Genomic DNA, 21189 nt, shown 5'->3' on the forward strand with positions numbered 1-21189 from the left:
GACTTTTTTTTGCTAAACTTTTTTATTTTCGTTAGCATTCCAAAGTTTTCATGGTTTTAGTATGTGCCTTAACATGTGTTATTTTTCTCACATAGTTTTTTGTTATTACTTATGCATATAAGTTATTGATTATTTTGTAACTGTTTCGGTCAAAAATTGACAAAGCAACTTTTGATCAAATTAGTGCGTGAGGTGGAGTGCTTGTTAACAATAAGAGTGAACACAAGGATATGATTACGAGGGAAAAAACCCTTGATTATGATAATCTTCGTTTCGGTCAAGAGTTTACAACGTAATCTTTAGTCGAATCTCTTCGGTTAAAGATTATGAACTTAACTTTTGGTCAAATTAACGCTTGATTATTATGATCTCCGGCACAAAAAACCCCGGACGGTGAAAACTATCACCGTCAATTATATTAATAAAAAAATCGGTGATTACAAAGGTTGGAGCTGATAAGTGATCGTAAGCTAAGTGATACAATGATTACTGGTAGCTAAATAAGTGACTTGTGTGTGAGGCCTAATGATATTATCAGCTCATATATATAAAAAGAGATTACAACTGTTATCCCGAAATAACCGGAAACCCTAGACTATTTCCTTCATAATCCGTTGCTTGCCCACGTTCCATTTGACGAAGTCCAAGCATTAGACGTTGTAAATCCAGTTCGTTTTAACATATTTAACACGTGATCTTATCTGCAAAACAAATAAAAATAATATAGGACAATTGAATAAGTCAAAGTACATTCATCAGAATATTAGCATTGACATGATAGCTCAAAACCCTTGAACCGTAGCTCATCCTGAGGATAGAAAATCTACACCCAACAGTAACGTTTAACATACAATTTTTATAAAATTTTTAGTATATCATTACGACATGCTCTTATTTTTATCTATGTCATGTTGTTAAAACGAAGTTGTACTCACAATAACTTATATAAGTAGCGATGACAACGGATATTTGTTCGCAATATAATTTTTTTTATTGTAAACCATATATCGAGTGTCGGTACCTCATCAATCACATAATGAGCAAAACCAATACCTACCAAGTTCTTTTGATAGTTAGATATTTTTATTTTGTTGTGCCGAAGTGTTATTCATTACGATGTGTTTGCATATTTGCGTTTTAATGTTCGGATCCGTTGCCAAGTTCCCCGTGCAAAGCGCGTAAGGAACACACTTGTTAATATAATAACGATGGACCATAGGCACATGGATTTGGATAGACCGGCACACTAGGTGTTATGTGAGGAAATCATGAAACACCATAGCCTTTCTTAATTTTTATTTTTGTTAAGTCTATGTATATTTTTTATTTTTTATTTATAGCTTACTAGATTTTATCCCCCAAATTACGGGGGTTGTAATACGTGGTTGTTTTACATTATTCGTTTATAATATTTATATATTTTTTGAATTTTAATTTTATTTATTGTACATAAGTTAATAATATACTTAGTATTTGATGATAAAAGGATTTCACAAATCAATGAGATGTTATAACCCGGTTTAAAAACTATTTGAGTTTGGTGAGACCTGTGACCCGCTTATTTTTTTACTATAAAATTGTTTTTAAATGTAAATAATATATATCTTTTTTTAAAGAAATCATATATTAATTTTTAATATATCCCTATTTATTATAGGATTTTCATATCAAATATTTGGTGAAATTAATTTTTAATTTAATGAGATGTTATAACCCGTTTAAGGAATATTTGGGTTTGGTGATACCCTTGCCCGTGAATTCGGGTCAAATGCATGATAAATCTTCATTTACAAATAATGCAATCTGGTGGCTTGAGAAAATGTAGGGATTAACTATAAAGCTTTTAAAGATTTCGTTTATATATATTATAGATGTATATTTTTTTGTTGTTAATAGAAGTGCCTGGGTTTAGTTTTTAATATTTATTTCTTATTTTATAGTTAATGTTCAAATAAAAATGTGTGTTTTTTATTATATATTTACTTAACCCTTAAAAGTTAATTATATATTTCCCCTTCCTAAACCACCATTATTACATATTTATCCAATTCATTAAAACTTACTAATTAAATGACTATTTTACCCTTAATAAACTAATTAAAAACTATTTACACATATCCCCTTCCTTGAACATCAATTACATATCTCCTCAATTTCAACCTAAACTGAGTCGGTGGAATTAAGACTCTCCAATTTTATATCGTCGAACATAAAAATTGTTCGGGTCGGTTCGATGGTTCGAGTCGGGTAAGTAAACTTTACACTAAAAACATAAACTTGTTCACATTGTGACCCAAAATTGCAAAGATGTAGACCATGGTCATAAACAACTTGGAAGTAAGACATCAGTATTAACTAGAACAATTGAGCAGAAAAATGTTAGCTTAAACTTTCATGATGGCTTTTAACAATCAAGTGCCCAGATTCTTTCAACCAAAGTAAAATAATAACATTGAAAAGGTTAGTGAATTCCGGTCTGTTTGAAGAAAGACAACAAATCAAAGCAAAAAAGCCAAATCAGATGAATTTGCATACCCCAAATTTCAATCATTAAGTAACGAGGCCACATTTCATGAAGCCACATTTCATATGAATTTTCATACCCCAATTTTCATCTAAAGGACTTTGGGAATTGTAAATTAAAAAGGATAAAAGGGGTAATTCCGTAATTTAATATGAAAAAGGGATATAGGTAATTGATTTTGATGATTTGAATCTCTATACTAATTTCTTTTTTTTGAACGGCCAACTAAGTAACGCCGGGTACTCCGTACGCGACCCTCATTGGCTAAAGGTAGCCCAAGCTGGCCACTAGTCCAGACGGACGGAGCCCCTAACGGTCCACCTGTTGAGGGATTCACCGGATAAAACCCGACCCCACGCCCGCCAAACGGCACGACAGCGAGGAGCCGGTAAAACCGGGTGAGATCAGAACTCGAACCCTGGCAAGCCAGAGTCATCCCTCATATCTCCCATATAAATTGGTGGTAGTGAGGTTTGAACCCCTACCTCTCACTAGTAAAGTGAGTGCTCTACCATTGAGCCACATCCAATTTATGTCTATACTAATGTGCTCTATACTAATTTCTACAAAATTATTTTTTCTAATTTTGCTTAACCTTCCATCTCTCTATTTCTATCTGTATGTTATTGTTTTTTTTAAATTACTTCCCGCTCTTTCTTTTATTCTTAAGGTACAAATCCAAATATTTAAAGTACAAACTTAAATGCTTAATGATATGAAATATTTTTAAAGTAAAGCGAGAGAGTGAAAGACCGTCATATGGATCTATCTGAGGACTGATGTGACTTATGAAGGCGAATATCGGATAACTGAAGTTAGGAGGACCTGAAAGATTCTACTGAGATAAAGATGGGCTGCCAAAAACGTCAAACATGTAAAAGAGGTAGGATAGGCAGCTGGTAAGATAAATAATAAGAAACCTCTATATATATTTAAAAAATAAAAAATATACAAAATCTAGAGATAAAATTAAACAGAGATTAGGATATAGGTATAAAAAACAATACGAACATCTAAAATATAGATATCAATGAACGGAGATAATATACCTAGTTACCTACTCCTAGCACGACTTATCAACCCACCACACCAACTTTAGAATCCAGTAGTTTCTTCGATGATTACAACGTTGTTTTTTGTTTTTTTCAAAATTATTTTGGACTACTTTCCCTTGTCGTGTTTTATATAAATAAAAACAATTACAAACATCAACAAAAAGATATAGATATAGCCCAATGCATGGGTGGTCCTAGATCTTTGTTCGAGCATCCACGACAATAACACTTTAACAAACCGTTACATCAGTTTTCAAACTTTTTATAAAAACCATACTTTTTTCCACAACAACAAATCACTACAAACCGCACCCGTTGTGAATGCTCTTATATAAGTAGATAAGAAGAATCACATAAATCAAAAAGATAAAATGGATCCAAAGAAAACCAGAAATGGTATGTAGAGACCGCCCGGGTATTTCCTCCGGCTGCGACCATCGGAGACAGATCCCTACCACTTACTTTCTTCGATGCCGTATGGCTACTCTTGTTTCCAATCCACCAAGTCTTCCCTCATCCTAGATCGTATTTCCTTCAAACCCTTGTCCCCAAGCTTAAACACTCATTGTCTGTCACCCTTCAACACTATTTCCCGTTTGCAGGGAACTTGATATTGTTTCCAAACACCCGAAATCCAGTCACGTTGAAGGCGATTCCGTCGCGCTTACGTTCGCAGAATCATGTGATCTTGATTTTAATCATCTTGTAGGAAACCATCCTCGTGAATGTAACAAGTTTTATCAACTTGTCCCCCGTTTAGGACAGGCATCAAAAGTTTCCAATTATGTGGCCCTCCCTGTTTTCTCTGTGCAGGTTAGGGTGTGGATGGGTCGGTTTGGGGCGGTTTTTAGTCAAACCCATATCCATAACCGATATAGTGGTTAATTGATAACCATAACCATCACCGATCCGTCATTGCGGTTTCGGTTAATCGGCTTTAACGGTTATAACGAGTCGGTTATGGGTCGGTTAACCGTGATTAAAATAAACAATCCGTTCGTATGATTGCGAACACTGAATAGCCGCTAATTGTATTGTGGAATTTAAATATATTTTCTTTTTTTACTACAATTTATGGAATATACAAATCTAATTGACATATTAAATAATGGCCATAAGAATGCATATTGTAACCAATATCACCAATATTATTATTTGCCTAAATCTTAGTAGGTGTGGAGAACTTTTTTCTGTAACGGACTAACGGAAATAAGTGTAAAAGTTACATAAATGGGGCGGTTCGGTTCTCGCGGGTTTGGAATTAACATTAACCAAAACCGACCCATATTTGGCGATTTTCAAAAATTCATTAAACCGACCCATCGGTTATATCGATTAAAATCAGTTCGGTTATGTCGGTTATGGTTCGGTTTGCGGTTATGATGGTTAATTTGCTCACCCCTAGTGCAGGTGACACTTTACCCAAATAAGGGTATCGCGATTGGGCTCACGAATCACCACTCGCTTTGCGATGCCATCACGCGGTTTAATTTCTTGGAGGCGTGGACCTTGATCACTAAACATGGTTCGGATGAATTATTCTTAGCCAAAGGATCGTTGCCCTTGTATGAGAGAGTTATTAAATATCCACAACACTTAAATGAAGTGTATTTCAATCAACCAGGGCTTGAAATTATTGATGACGGATACGAAGTAACTAAACTTGATCCCGAGACTAATAAAGTTAGAGCCACGATTGTTTTAACCCAAGCCCACATTAACCGGTTAAAGAAATGGTTAAGGACCCAACTCCCAACGCTCGAATACGTGTCATCGTTTTCGGTTGTGTGCGCTTATGTCTGGAGCTGCCTAGCGAAATCACGGGCACGAATTGGTGTACGAAAGAGCGACGAAGAGCTAGAAAGGCTTATGTGTGCTGTGGATTGGAGGTCTCGTATCCATCCACCACTTCCACAGAATTATTTTGGTAATTGTGTTGGGCCATGTTTTGGTGCTCCCACAAAAAGTATACTTTTAGCTGGAAACAAAGGATTTCTTATCGCTGCTCAAGTATTCGGAAAGGCGCTAAGCGAGAAGATAAAAAATAAGGATGCACTTATAACCGAGGCGGATACATGGCTTGAGAGAGCCTTTGACCCGATTCCAACGATTGGGGTGTCTGGAACTCCCAAGATAAATGTTTATGATGTTGATTTTGGATGGGGAAAGCCAAAAAAACATGAGACTCCGTCAATTGATTACAACGCCTCTTGAAGAGGTATGTACCCGCCTCAACACCGAGCGAGGCGGGTCAACCCACAAGATATAGACAAGAGTCTTGAAATCAAGACATTATGAAGGCACAAAGCCAGAACCTATGCGCATGGCGCATATAACATATGCTCAGGCATCACATGCTCAGGCATCACATATGCTCATGCATCACATATGCTCATGCATCACATGCTCAGGCAACACATATGCTCATATGCTCACGCATCACATATGCTCACGCGTATCACATGCTCACGCATATCACACCCGCGCGTGGCGCATATCACATGCTTGTGCATATCACATCTGCGCATGAAACATCTGCGCGTGAGAATAAAGAGAAGACCTCGCGCATCCTCAGGATAGGCGCATATCACACATGCACATAATCAACCTCGTCCTTATCCAAATCAGGATTAGGGCAACCATGATTGTGCACGTCAGACAACCTTCCAGAAGGTATCTTTTTAAGGAATAAGAATATGCTGATGTTGACAGCTGCCAAATGAAAGGTGGACAACTCAGCATAACCCATGTGCTACCACGTGATTATAACCAATGAAAAAGCACCAGGTGTCCCAGAGGACACGTGGCGCAGAGCAATTGGAGGAGGCCAACAAGGCTGAGCCCAATCAGTGGAAACCCTAGCACTATAAATACCACATCAACTCCACAAGGAAGACACACAATCACATCTAACTACACAGTATTCAGCTGTATTAAGCAATACTCTCCAGATTTCCTTACTCTCATATTATTATCTTCTCCTACAAACACTTATTCTCACACCGGAGGGTTACCCCAAAGAGGACCCCTCTGTCCCTTTCTGAGGGGTAAGTTAACGGTGCTGTTCATTTTGTAGGTGGAAGAATCCAGATCCAAGAAAACCATCGGTGAAATAGCATAATCACACCCGAGGAAAGTAGATCGTCTACCAGTGAGTCGATCCACGTTTCTTCATTGGCGCCATCCACTGTTACAACGGCAACAAGATCTCATCAGATCTATAAAAAAAAAACAAATTTTCACCATGGTTTCTGGTGCTCGTAACGTCGATCAAGTTCTGGAGGATATTGAACGTGAGGATGTTAATGAGGGACAGCAGTTTCTGAGGGTGCCGCGTGATTCTACGCGCACCACCAGTAACCGTCCCTTCATCACAACTCCTCATGGCCAGACTGAAACTCCTCCAGACGATCTCACGTTACAAAATCTTGCCGGCGCGAAACAAAAAGGACCAATGGGTCCAGAAGATGAAACAAATGACCCTAAAGAATGGCTCATAAACGAGCAACGGCGTCTAATGGACAAGTACAATGAGCTGGTCAAACAAAAAACACAAAGGCAAGCGTTTGATAAGCAAACTGTTCATGGAACAAGAAGGGGGCGCGCGCCGAAAGAGGGTCACTCTGTTCACACTGAACACGCTGAGTTTAGTGATGAAGAAGTGCACAGCGTCAGGAGGACGCGAGATACTCATGCAGGAGGCTCACAGCCCCGCGCGCAAATGAACATGGCGCCTGGAGCCAGAGCCGATCTGGATCTGCACGCACCGTACAGCCCACCAGTGAGAGGGCAAGTGGACGTAACCACACCGTACAGGCCAGCCATCTTAGTGAAACATTCAAAATTCACTGAGCGCATCGCGAAGGCCCCCATTCAGCACAAAACCAAGATGCCAAGTGGTTTGGGCAAATATGACGGCACAACAGATCCAGACGATTTCTTGCAAGGTTTTTACAACACGGGAAACCTAGAAAGCTGGACGATGCCAACATGGTGTCACATGTTTGCTCGATGCCTAACGGGCGCGGCTCGTGTCTGGTTCGAGAGCTTGCCTACTGGGCAAATCGATGGGTTCGAGGAACTATTGGAAAAGTTCCAAGCTCACTTCGTACAACAGCGCAGACACACGCGCGACCCTGATGACATCATGCACTGCGTGCGCAGGAATGATGAAACGATCGAAGACCACATAACTCGTTTCAATCAGGAGTCTCTGGCAATCGAAGGTATCACTGAGCAACTATTGCGCGTGGCCTTTATACAAGGCGCGCGCAGCGATCAACTCCGCCGAGCTCTCATAAGCAGAGAAGGCATGCCCACCACTTCGGCCAAGCTAATGGAAGCATCGCGAGTATTCGCGAGAAATGAAAAACAAATTGCCCAAGATAGGGCAAGAGAAAGAGGGCATCAAGCTGAGACACCGCGCAACAACGAAAGAAGGGGCAAACAGAACACTGTATGGTCCAGGTTGCAACCAACCAGTTTTTCTCCCGCAGAAAAACAGGCGCAACCAAGCTCACCTCAGCCCCAAAAAGACATTCGTAATCGCGGGGAAGGTGATAAGAGGGAAGGCGGCAGAGATCCTAGCAGACCTCTGCCAAGAATTTGGACTCCCCCCACTAAAACGCCTTCACAAGTGTTGAGCACCGAGAATGTCCAGTTCAAAAGCCCCAAGCCACTACACTACAAGGGACCGTCAAGCAGTGGCAAGTACTGTGAGTTTCACAAGTCCACAGGACACAACACTGATGCATGCCACCACTTGAAGGATGCAATTGAGAAAGATGTGAAATCAGGCAAGCTGGCTCACCTGGTGAGAAACTCAAGACCAGAAAATGAACAACCAGAAGGAGCCTCTGCCAGCAAAAAGTACAAAAGAATCTGTGTAGCCGAGGGGGGAAATCAAGGGCAAAGATCAAGAAAGAGAAGCGCGCAAATCCAAGGAGATTGGCGCGAGCAACTAGTAATCTTCCCAAGAATCATGGGAGGCCCTTCTATCAGCAGTCCTCTTGTTATCACTACACACATTGCTCATTATGAAGTGTCAAAAGTCCTGGTGGACACTGGCAGCGAATCAGACATCATGTATGAGCTATGTTTCAGAAAACTGGATCCGGCAGACCAAGCAAGGCTTGAAATTGTGAATGCACCAATCTCTGGTGTTTCAAATGAAATCATTCATCCCCTAAGTCAAATACAATTTGAATTAACCATGGGGGATGAGAAACACAAGCGAGCTGAAGTTGTCAACTTCTTGGTCTTGCCCACCGCTTCATGCCACAATATGATCTTGGGTAGGGGAACGATTGCCCAATTCAACGCCATACCGTCGCCAGCGCACGGTGCTTTGGGGTTCCCAACACCAACAGGCGTAACTTTTGTATACCGGGATCATTTGTGTGCAGTGACAAGTACTCCGCGGGAGGGGAGAATGAAACTTCCAATGGCAGACAACGCGCCAGAGGAATGGATTCTCAACCCAAAATTCCCAGAGCAGAAAATCACAATTGGCGCTACGATATCAGACGACACGAGGTTGAGAATGAAAAGGTTGCTCACAGCATATATGTCGGTCTTCGCGTGGCAACACTCTGATATGACTGGGGTTCCGCGAGATCTAGCGCAACATTCTCTCAACACGTTCAAGTCTGTAGAGCCAATTGCTCAAAAGAAGAGAGTCATGGGGGATGAGAAAGCGAGGGCCATGAATGAGCAGGTTGAGGATCTACTGCGCGCAAACATCATCCGCCCGATACGATACCAGACGTGGGTAGCCAATCCTTTGATGGTAAAGAAAAGTAACGGGTCGTGGAGGATGTGCATTGACTTCAAGGACCTCAACAAAGCATGCCCAAAAGATTGTTACCCCCTCCCAAACATCGACGCAAAGGTGGACTCCGTGGCGCCATTCAAGCTAAAATGTTTTCTGGATGCCTACAAAGGCTATCACCAGATTCAAATGGCACCACAAGATGAGGACAAGACCGCCTTCAGAACCGACAAGGGTGTTTTTTGTTACACAAAAATGCCCTTTGGTTTGAAGAATGCGGGCGCCACCTACCAAAGACTTATGGATGCCGTTTTCAACGAGCAAATTGGAAGAAACCTAGAAGTCTATGTGGATGATTTGGTGATCAAAAGCAGGGAGGAAAAACAAATGCTCAAAGACATCGAGGAAACCCTTGGGCGCCTAAAGGAAGTTAACATGAAGCTCAATCCGAGCAAATGCACTTTCGGCGTACAAGAGGGAAAATTTCTAGGTGTAATGGTCACCAAGGATGGTTTCAAGGTGAACCCTGAGAAGGTGGAGGCCATCCTTGACATGCCTTCGCCATCCACCATGAAAGAAGTCCAGAAGCTGAATGGTAGATTGGTATCAATCAACAGGTTCCTAGCGAACCATGCAAGCAAATCTACCCCATTTGTCAACACATTGAGAAATTGCTTAAAGAAAAGCCAATTCAAATGGACTCCTGAGGCCGAGCAAGCTTTCAGCGAGATAAAAGAGTGTTTGATAAATTTGCCCGCGCTCACAGCTCCACTTCCTGGTGAAATCTTGACATTGTACTTATCAGCAGGAGAGCGCGCCATCGGCGCAGTATTGTTGGTGGATCGCAAGGGAATCCAAACGCCAATATACTATGTGAGTCGGGTGCTGACAGATCCTGAGACGCGCTATTCCATCATGGAAAAGTTAGTTTTATCACTAACACACGCGTCGCGCAAGCTTCATAGATATTTCAATGGTCATCCTATTGAAGTTCTCACTGGTTACAACATCCAGCAAGTCTTGCGGCGCCCCGCGCTCTCGGGAAGGCTGACAAAATGGGCCCTGGAATTAGGTGAACACACGATCGCCTATAAGCCCCGTCCAGCAATAAAAGGACAAGTCTTAGCTGATTTCATCGCGGAAATTCCAGAAGAAAAAATTGAAGAGGCTCAGCGCGAGGTAGATCTTCCGCGAGCCAATGATGAAGATAATGTTTGGAGATTGTTCACTGACGGAGCTTCAAACAACGAGGGGTCCGGCGCAGGTCTCAAACTGGTGGATCCAGAGAATCATGAATATACTTACGCCATCAGGTTGGACTTCAAGAGCACCAACAACGAGGCTGAGTATGAAGCCCTGCTGGCTGACCTGCGCATCGCGCACAAATTCGGAGTTAAAAAGCTAGAGGCCCATGTTGATTCATACTTGGTAGCAGCACAGGTCAATGGCCTTTATGATGCCAAGGAGAACACCATGCCTCTATATCTAGAGCAGGCGAAAAAGCTCATCGAGCAATTTGACTGCTTCAGAATCATTCATATTCCGCGCAGTGAAAACAAATCTGCCGACGCGCTGAGTAAGATGGCATCAACCAGCTTCGATCACTTTGGCAAAGATGTCAGGGTAGAAGTAATGAGCAACCCGTCGGTGGTAGCGAAGTCTGTCCTTGTAACTCATACAACTCCTTCATCATGGATAACTCCAATAATGGAATTCTTGAAGGAGGGAAAGGTACCGGACAATCGCGCACAGGCGAGGAAGATAAGACACAAGTCGCAGAACTATGAACTCCTTGATGGCACATTATATCGACGCTCTTATCTTGGGCCGCTCATGAAATGCTTAGATGCTGAGGAAGCAAGCTATGTGATCAGAGAGATACACGAAGGAATATGTGGAATACATGCTGGCCCGCGCATGGTGGTTGCCAAGGCAATGAGCGCAGGTTACTATTGGCCAGGCATGTACTTGGACGCTCTAAAGGAGATCCAAAAATGCAAAGCATGTCAGAGCTATGCGCCAAACACCATGCGGCCAAAGAACAACTTGATTCCAGTGACCTCCGCATGGCCTTTTCACAAATGGACAATCGACATTGTGGGTCCCCTTCCGCAAGCGCAAGGGCGAGTAAAATTTTTGGTAGTGGCAGTAGACTATTTCACAAAATGGGTTGAAGCCAAGCCACTAGCAAAAATCACAGCCGAAGCGATGAAGCAGTTTATTTGGAGCCACATCATATGCCGTTTTGGCTTGCCCATGGAAATTGTGAGCGACAATGGCAAACAATTCACTGACAAGAAGATATCCAGCTGGCTCAAGGAATTGCGCATCAACCAAATTTTCACTTCAGTTTATCACCCTCAGGGGAATGGACAAGTGGAACGCGCGAACCAAAGCTTGTTAAATGGGCTGAAGAAAAGGTTGGAGGGAGAATCCCATTCTTGGGTCGAAGAGCTACCTAATGTCCTGTGGGCACACAGGACATTAAGCAAAACCAGCAATGGCGAATCCCCGTTCAGCCTAACCTATGGAACGGAGGCAATGATTCCAGCAGAAATTGGATGCCCATCCCATAGAGTGCTCATGATGAACAAGATTGATAACGAGCGCGAAAGGAGGTTGGATCTCAACTTACTTGAAGGGCGCAGAGAGGCGGCTATCATCAGTGAAGCCAAGTACAAGAAAAAACTGAAAAAATATTACAACCATCGCGTGAAAGAATGCCACTTCAAGAAAAATGATTTTGTACTTCGAAACAATGAAGCTAGCCGCGCGATACCCCCGGGAAAAATGTCCCTCAATTGGGAGGGACCTTATCAAGTCTTGGAAGAATTGGGAAAAGGCGCAAACGCCTTAAAAGATTTGAATGGAAAGAAGATCCCGCGCGCATGGAACGCGGCACAGCTTAGAAAATGTTTCATGTAAAAATTGTCAAGTTTGTAATCAAGGCTTTTTAAGCCATTATGAATAATGATACGCGCTATCTTCTCTTAATGTGGATTCCATTACCTTTTGCATACATGTTTCACACTTCCCTTTATTAATTTTGAGCAATATGACAACATTGTATTGACATCAAAACAAAATAAAACGAAGTAAAACATACATGCGCGAGATTCAAGCTCAAAAACGCGTTAACGAGTCTTAACTCTAAAACGTCAGGGCCTTAGCCCAACAATATGAGCCTTAGCTCAGGGCCTTAGCCCAATAATGTGAGCCTTAGCTCAAATCACTCACAACATCCATCCTACATGCTGCGCAGCCTGACCATAAAAATACCTAAGCACAACTAAGGCAAAGCAAATGCCAAAACATAGTTGTTAAGGTCTCAGGTCGAGGTCGCGCATGAAATTGTAATGGATATCTGAGTAACACATACTGACACGTAAAGGCTAAAAAACTCATAATTCCCTATAATAAATGCGCGATAGCGTCGCGCAAAAGAGGAATAATGAAAACGCCAAGGCACGTGTCAACATAATCAAGATATGGCAAAATCACTTACAATATGACAAGGGTTAAGTATAATAATTTCCTTACAACCTTGTTCTTATTCCAACGTGCAAGCATATCTTATATTCAACAAGCAAACATGCAATATAAAGAGATGAATGGGAATGCGCAAGATGCGAAGAGGGGAAAAACAAAATTTCATTCCAAAGCATTGAAATTTACAAGTTTACAAGATGATGAGATACAAATTACAAATAAAAATAAAAAACATGAAGGGCTTCTCAGGTCTCCACGTCGACTTCAGCCTCTTCATCATCCTCATCACCGCCCTCAGCATCTGGCGCAGCTCGCTCCTCATCATCTCCAAACTGACCATAGTCAAGTTGTTCATCCTGAATGGAGTCTTCTATCACAATAGTGTCAGGAGCGGATCCTTTGGCCACGCCAGAGCCGCTAGCAGTTGCAGCATTCCCCGCGCCATCATCGCTGCCACCAGCCCTTTCGCACTCGTCAAGTAATTTCTTTAGCGCGCCAAGATCGGGCTGGTCAGCAAGCGCGGATATCTGCAAATCATAAGGAAAAATATGAGTACAAAAAGACTTGGAAAATAAGTCAAGGTAATCTCATTAAGGTTAAAATACCTGCGCAAGGACGGGAATGGGAGTATTCAAATACTTCTCCCCCATCGCGGCCATGTCCGCGCAGGCAACGTCGCTCTGATAAGGGTAATCGGATGGGTTCTTCTTTAGCATACCATATTCATAGCCATCCTTAAACCCTTCAGCTCGACCAACCAAGCGCGCGGCAGCGTTGCAATCCATCACAAGGGCCTGAAACTCGTCTGAGTATTTCATCGCGAAAGCGCAACGAGTCACACCCTGTGAGATTAGCCAATGGCGATCCTGCGCGAGGGAAGCAACAGACGTCTCAAGAGCAGAAATCTGAGAGTTTAATAACCCAACAGTTTCCTTAGTCTGTTTTAGCTCCTCTTTGTCGGACGCTGCTGCCGCCAAGGCTTCTTCTTTTTCAGCTCGCGCAAGCTCGACTGCTTCCTGGCTAGACGCTGCCGTCGCCAAGGCTACATCTTTCTCGGCCTGCGCGGCCGCCAGCTCCTTCTTCAGGCGGGCAACCTCACTCTCCAGTGATGATTTGTCAGTTATAGACTGGACAAGAGCTTGGTCACGCGTCTCCGCGTCCAGCTCCAAGTCGCGCACTCTACGCGCGTACTTGGCAGCGTCCGCCTCGGCCGCCTGTAGCTTCTCCCTCGCAGCCTGTAGCTCATGACCGCGCTTCACGAAGGCGGTGTTAGCACTTGCTCTGTTCTCACTGAGCTCTGCTTGGAGCTTCTCAGCTCTCTCTCGAGCATCAGAAAGATGCCAAGCAGACACTTTAGCCTCTTGCTTAGCTTCCGCAAGAGCATCACGTACCTTTACGTAATCATAGCGAAGCTCTTGGGAGGCAGCAGAGAAAGCCGACCCAGCAAACAGATGATCGTTGAGCAAGTCATCGCGAGCGCGGCCCTCCTGAAACCTCCTTTCAGCTGGAGGCACAGAATGAGCCCAGAATTCCGCACACACACCCATGGACTGAAATGTGCTGTCTTCAGTAATATTCCATCTCGGGCGGTAAATGTGATCGGCTTCCTGCAAACACAAAGTAATGATCTAAGTCATCAAAACATTAATATGGAAGTCCGCACAGCGGAGCAAAAAAGAACCTATACCTGCGGGGATGAAGCAGAAAAGTCAGCGCCAGCTCCACGAGAAGGCTGCGCCGGAAAATCTCGTGGCGCTGAAGGGCTGGCGCGGCCACCGTCGGAGTCCTCAACTTCAAACTCCTCATCCTCCTCTGAAACAGGCCTTTTCTCCTGCGACCTAGAAACAAAATCAGTCTCGCGAGGAGGGCTGTGCGCAGGAGGAGATGAGGGAAGTCTCGACGCCGCCAGGTCGGCGCGTAAAACGGCCTCCTGCTCCTTAGTAATCCCGATGAGGGGAGATTCAGCACTTGCAGGAGCAGGAGCAGAACCAGCGGCGCTGGCACCGGCGCCAGGAGTACCGCCAGCAGCTTGTACGCCATCAATGACCTCTATGAAAAATCAACAAAAAGAAAAGGTTCATGACTTGATCTAAAAGAAAAAAGTCAGAAAATAAAAGGGCAATACATACCTTGGCGCAACTCCGTTCGCGAGGCAAACATCGCCATGAAGTCCATTCTCCCCTTTTTGGAGGGTAAAACAGGGGACTTCGAAGCGACCTCCGGCGCAGGCTCGGCACCTTGTTGCGCCTGAGGTTGGTCCACCAGGGTCGCCGGCTCTACAAACATTTGAGTGAGCAAAGATTCATTAGTAATTCTATCAGAATCGCGCTCATAGAACCATAAAAGATAACCAAAGGATAAGCAAAGTATACCTGTCGAAGGCGCAACACCGCTTCCCTTTTCCGCCGCGCGAAGGGAGGAGGTAGTGGCACCATACCTCAGGTGGACAGGAGGTCTGCCCACTTTTTGAGGCAGGGAAGACAATGAAAACTTGGTGGTAAACACCTGGGTTTTCTCAGGTCCCTTCGCCTGAGTAGGAGGATCCTGAACAACAGGGGCAGCATCTTTCTTCTGTTTCTTACTGGCCCCTGCGCCAGTTTTCCCCTTAGCTTTACGCTTTAGTTGGGGCGCCTCCTCTTCCTCCTCCTCTTCCGCGAGCTCCAGCTCGTAGTTTTCGAGCGCATCTACAATACGTGCAACGGAAATGTTAGCCAAATTTGGTATTATAAAGGTATAAACAAAAGTACAAAGGCTTACCAGGCGCATCGCTGTCAAAAGGAAATCCCAGATCAACAGGGATGAACATGTCATCAAAGCGATCGGGGAAACCAACCTCCCCAGCGCCGAGCGCGACGGAGCCACCCTCCATATGCTCATCATAGGCGGCGTGGATATACTCCTTGGTGACTGCACAAAACAAGTCAAATGATATCAGCAAAACGAATTATATTCGCGCAGAAGTAAAGCAATGAGATTAACTTACACAAGCCGTCAACTTGGATAACGGGCTCAGTCGCGCTGTCCGCCCACCTCCTGCTCATACCAACCCCCACCAGCGCCTCCTCACAAATGTTCTTGGCGGGGGATGGTTCAGCGGTCAACTTATTTACCCAGGCGCCAGTTGGGTTCTTGAGGACACCCACATCCGCAGGCGCAGAAGAGATCGCGCGCATGGTCATACGGATGGGGATCACACCAGCCCTTATATAGAAAAATCTCTCAGACCAGTCATGAAGGCTCTTGAATGAAACAGTGCAGCACTTCACCTTCTGACTGCGAGGAATGAAGGAGAACCAAGAATCTTGGATCTTGGGCTTGTAAAAAAACTGAAAGCGCCGAGGGGTGGGCTCCTCGCGCTGAGATTTGCACATGAACTCAAAATGAGTCATGCGCACGAGTCCAAACGGATGGACTTGGGATATATGAATCCCATAAAACCTAAGCACCGCACCTACAAACCTTGTCATCGGGAGACGAAGGTTGCAGTGGGTGAAAAAATGGCAGTAAAGGGATATATAGCCGGTAGGCGGGTCCGCCGCCGTTTGCCCGGCCGCCGGCAGCATGCAGCCATACTCAGGGAGAAAACCCTGAGAGGCGATAAGGCTGTCGAAATCGGCCTGCCTCAGTTTACAGGGGATCTCATCCCACTTCTTCACTGCCTTAGTCCTCCCTACCTCCTCCGATGAGGCCTCAGCAGCTTTCTTCCCCTTGCCGGTCTTCTTCAAAGTTGACATTACTAGCGATTTAACACGGCGATTGTTGGGGAAGATTGTGTTGTCTGAACTATCAGACATACAACTGTAAAAACGAACGGAGGATGCCTCTAAAAGAACAGAGATCTGGAAGCAGAAGACGGTAATCGGAATAGAATGAAAGAAAGAAAAAGCTCTGAATAAACAAGAAGATGAAGGATAAAAAACTCAAAGTGGCTGGCTTTTATAGGCCCAGGAGAGAGAAAAGGTGGTGCTGATCGGATTTCACGCGCCCCCACTCGCAGGTGTAAGCCAATGCGAGCGCGACACGTGTCCCTGACACTGTGTGAGGGGACACGAAAAGAAACTATACAGCTGCCACCAGAGTACACGCGCCACCACTCGCAGGTACGGACCAACGCGAGCGTGACACGTGTTCCTGACACTATGTGAGGGGACATGAAAGGCAACTGTAGCACCTCGAGCACACGAAAGGTCTGACACGTCTCCATCACGTACATAGACGATTCGTTTCAACGAAAAGGATAGAATTTCGCGCAACGACAAGTAATAAGAAGAAAAAGACAAAACCCTATTAAAAGAGCAAACTATTAAGTCTAATATCTATCTTACCTCGCTCGCGCGAGACAAGACACACATTAGACTGGGGGGGCTTGAAGAGGTATGTACCCGCCTCAACACCGAGCGAGGCGGGTCAACCCACAAGATATAGACAAGAGTCTTGAAATCAAGACATTATGAAGGCACAAAGCCAGAACCTATGCGCATGGCGCATATAACATATGCTCAGGCATCACATGCTCAGGCATCACATATGCTCATGCATCACATATGCTCATGCATCACATGCTCAGGCATCACATATGCTCATATGCTCACGCATCACATATGCTCATATGCTCACGCATCACATATGCTCACGCGTATCACATGCTCACGCATATCACACCCGCGCGTGGCGCATATCACATGCTTGTGCATATCACATCTGCGCATGAAACATCTGCGCGTGAGAATAAAGAGAAGACCTCGCGCATCCTCAGGATAGGCGCATATCACACATGCACATAATCAACCTCGTCCTTATCCAAATCAGGATTAGGGCAACCTTGATTGTGCACGTCAGGCAACCTTCCAGAAGGTATCTTTTTAAGGAATAAGAATATGCTGATGTTGACAGCTGCCAAATGAAAGGTGGACAACTCAGCATAACCCATGTGCTACCACGTGATTATAACCAATGAAAAAGCACCAGGTGTCCCAGAGGACACGTGGCGCAGAGCAATTGGAGGAGGCCAACAAGGCTGAGCCCAATCAGTGGAAACCCTAGCACTATAAATACCACATCAACTCCACAAGGAAGACACACAATCACATCTAACTACACAGTATTCAGCTGTATTAAGCAATACTCTCCAGATTTCCTTACTCTCATATTATTATCTTCTCCTACAAACACTTATTCTCACACCGGAGGGTTACCCCAAAGAGGACCCCTCTGTCCCTTTCTGAGGGGTAAGTTAACGGTGCTGTTCATTTTGTAGGTGGAAGAATCCAGATCCAAGAAAACCATCGGTGAAATAGCATAATCACACCCGAGGAAAGTAGATCGTCTACCAGTGAGTCGATCCACGTTTCTTCACCTCTATTTCGGTTAACGCTTCAAAAGATTCACCAACCGACATTGAAATCGGTATCTCACTTCCTACTAAACAAATGGATGCATTTATTTCCATATCTAGGGATGAATTAGCTCTTTATAACCAAGATTGAGTATGTTATTAAAAGCACTTGCAAGTATATGGATATAGTTTTCTAGTTAGGTTATCAAGGAAGAACAACATAAGAATAGTAGATCTGGAAACTACATATAACTTTATTTGTAGTTTGTCTTTGAAGGTGTTGGATTCCATAAACTTGCATATTCACCTACAAAAGAGTGATCTTTTTGTTGTTGTTCTTGACAATTTGTATAGTGTTGAATAGGGGTGCAAACGAGCCGAGCTGCTCGAGATCGGCTCGCTAAAAAGCTCGAATGAGCTGAGCTTAATCGAGCCCGAGCCCGAGCTCGAGCCTTAAAGTAAGCTCGTTTAATAAACGAGCCCCCGAGCCCGAGCTTCACTTATCAAGCTCGAGCCGGCTCGCGAGCCTAAACGAGCCTGCCATTTATATAATTTTATAAAATATATATTTAATAGTTATTAATTAATATATATATAGTGTTAAAAAAAATAAATAAAAATAACTAATTAATATATATATTTTATACAAAAAATTATAATAGAAAAAAAATATATATAAATAATTATATTATTTAAAAAATAACTATAAATGGTAAACGAACCGAGCTTGAGCTTGAAAATCTACTCACGAGCCGAGCTCGAGCTTTGAAAATAGAGCTCGAAACGAGCCGAGCTCGAGCCTGGTTGAGCTCGAGCTCGGCTCGACTAGTTTGCACCCCTAGTGTTGAACTATTGAAGGTTGAAACATTTGATTTTAAGCATGCACCCTACACCATAGAGCTACCACTAATTCATAACGGTGGTTTTATTCTAACACCCTATGGTTGTTAAGCTTACATATGGATCTTGGTGTGTTTAAGTTTTAATCTTTTAAAAAGGTTAACATGTTAAAACTAGCTTCTATTGCAAAATATTTCTTAAAGAGAAGTTAAAAACCTAACAATGTCATTGATCACACATCGTATCTTAACATATCTCTGAAGATACATAGCCATCAACCTAACTAGATAAACTATTTATACCCCGTTTAAAAAGTATGTATGTATGTACACACTCGCACGCACACGTGATTATACATATGATTGTACTCGAATACACACATTGATTTTCTAGAAGTCAATGGACTAAATTTTAATAATTCCAAAGTCAAAGTTGAGGTAATTTAATGAACTTCGAATGATTAGACGGACTGTATATATAATACTTTTCAGATGGTCCGTTTATCTTTAAAAACGAATATGATTGTTTCCGTCTTTAGGCAAATCATATAAACCTTTAGAGTCTGAACGTTGAGTCATATACGCCAATTTTTACGGCATGCCTAGTATGTAGCCAACACCCATTCTTCATTGTCCTTTCATATTTATTTACCTATACATAAGACCCCAAAAGGACATGTTTACATACGCTTATGCCATCATTAGATCATAACCTAACCGAGGAAGTTCATGTGTTCATCAAGTTCCTAACATAATTTTTAGCATCTTTGTGTTAATGGAATAAGTTTTGTTGATTATAGTTTCATAAGATATTATTAGGTTCTGGTCATTTTAAGTTCTTAAAACCTATGTAGGTACACGTGTAACAGACGTGTTACTGATGGGACGTTTTAAAACGGCTAGTAATTCAGGGTGTCAGTTGTCGGTATAAGTAAAACAACGGATTAGTTGGGAGACCTAGTGTCTACGTACCGTAGTTGTGCTCTTGAGCAAAAATTGGGATACTGAATGTCTAGAGTACCAGTAAATATGGTCAAGGTTGTTTGAATTATTTTATCTCATATGTTTTACAAGTTCACTTGTATTAAATCCTTTTTATATACGAATGCTAGGCATGGTCTATAATATAAGTATCAGTGTACCGCAATATGTCAATGACTCAATATGGTGCTATTTACTACACTTAGCTTTTATGCTCAACAACCTGTGTACCGTCACATGTAAGACCATACTGCTAAAAGGTTTAGATAGTAATTAATACGAAACACTATCAATATTGAAGTCTTACCACAATAGTATGAATTCATAAGATGATATAATTAGTTGTTTTTGGAAAATGAAAAAAACAGGCAAGAGACCCAAATGTGTAGACCTCAATTAATCTGGCGTATGGGCATGAAAGACCCAACCATCAAGCTTAGCATGTGGTTGTGATATTAAATAAGTACTTCTGTAGGCATTACATTCCAACAATAAAACTATTGTTGGGTGCTTACTATATAAATATTGAACAACCTCGTATCACTCATCATTTAGATGCATCCTTTTATTAGAATATCCAAACAATATCATGATTTTAATTTATGAACAGTATAAACTGCAGTTTTCATTCATGTAGTTTGTCTAAATTTACGGTTTTGGTCTAATAGTTTCAAATTTACGATTTTCATCCATGTGGTTTCATTTCACTTGCAATTAAACCCGACTCCACTAACCTCGTTAAATCTTGTCGTTAAACCTATCAGCGTGCCCGTCACCTGAGAGCTGTTTTGTCGTTTTTTTCCCAAATACAACCCAACCCCTCACGTGAGGGGGCTTGCGAATTAGGGCTGAGGGATTATTTGAGGAGAAAAACGACAAAACTGCCCCTCACATGAGGGGCACACTGATGGGTTTAACAACAAGACTTAACGGGGTTAGTGTAGTCGGGTTTAATTGCAAGTGAAATGAAACCACAGGGACAAAAATCATAAATTTGAAACTATTGGACTAAAGACCGCATATTTGGACAAACTACAAGGATGAAAACCGCAATTTACTCTTATGAATATAACTAAATGATAAGGCTCATGGGTATACCTTAACATCCAAGGCGTTAAAGCTGAGTTGACAAGGTTTAACGAGTGGCATCTTACTCCCTTTATGGGTTAAGAGGCGTTAAATGCAAGGTGTGTTAA

General features: G+C 42.8%; 1 pseudogene across 1 annotated transcript; it reads left to right on the forward strand.

Moving 5' to 3' along the window:
* Positions 1-2316: 2316 nt before the first annotated feature.
* On the forward strand, positions 2317-18484 carry LOC143631863 (malonyl-coenzyme A:anthocyanin 3-O-glucoside-6''-O-malonyltransferase-like; annotated as a pseudogene). Its single transcript, XR_013153442.1, has 4 exons — positions 2317-2337; positions 3971-4392; positions 4990-5786; positions 18195-18484. The product of XR_013153442.1 is annotated as a malonyl-coenzyme A:anthocyanin 3-O-glucoside-6''-O-malonyltransferase-like (transcript).
* The last annotated feature ends 2705 nt before the right edge of the window (positions 18485-21189 follow it).

This window comes from Bidens hawaiensis, unplaced genomic scaffold (genome assembly GCF_021521415.1).
Source record: "Bidens hawaiensis isolate Kalapana, Puna unplaced genomic scaffold, B.hawaiensis_p1.1 tig00006258_1, whole genome shotgun sequence".
Lineage (NCBI taxonomy): Eukaryota > Viridiplantae > Streptophyta > Magnoliopsida > Asterales > Asteraceae > Bidens > Bidens hawaiensis.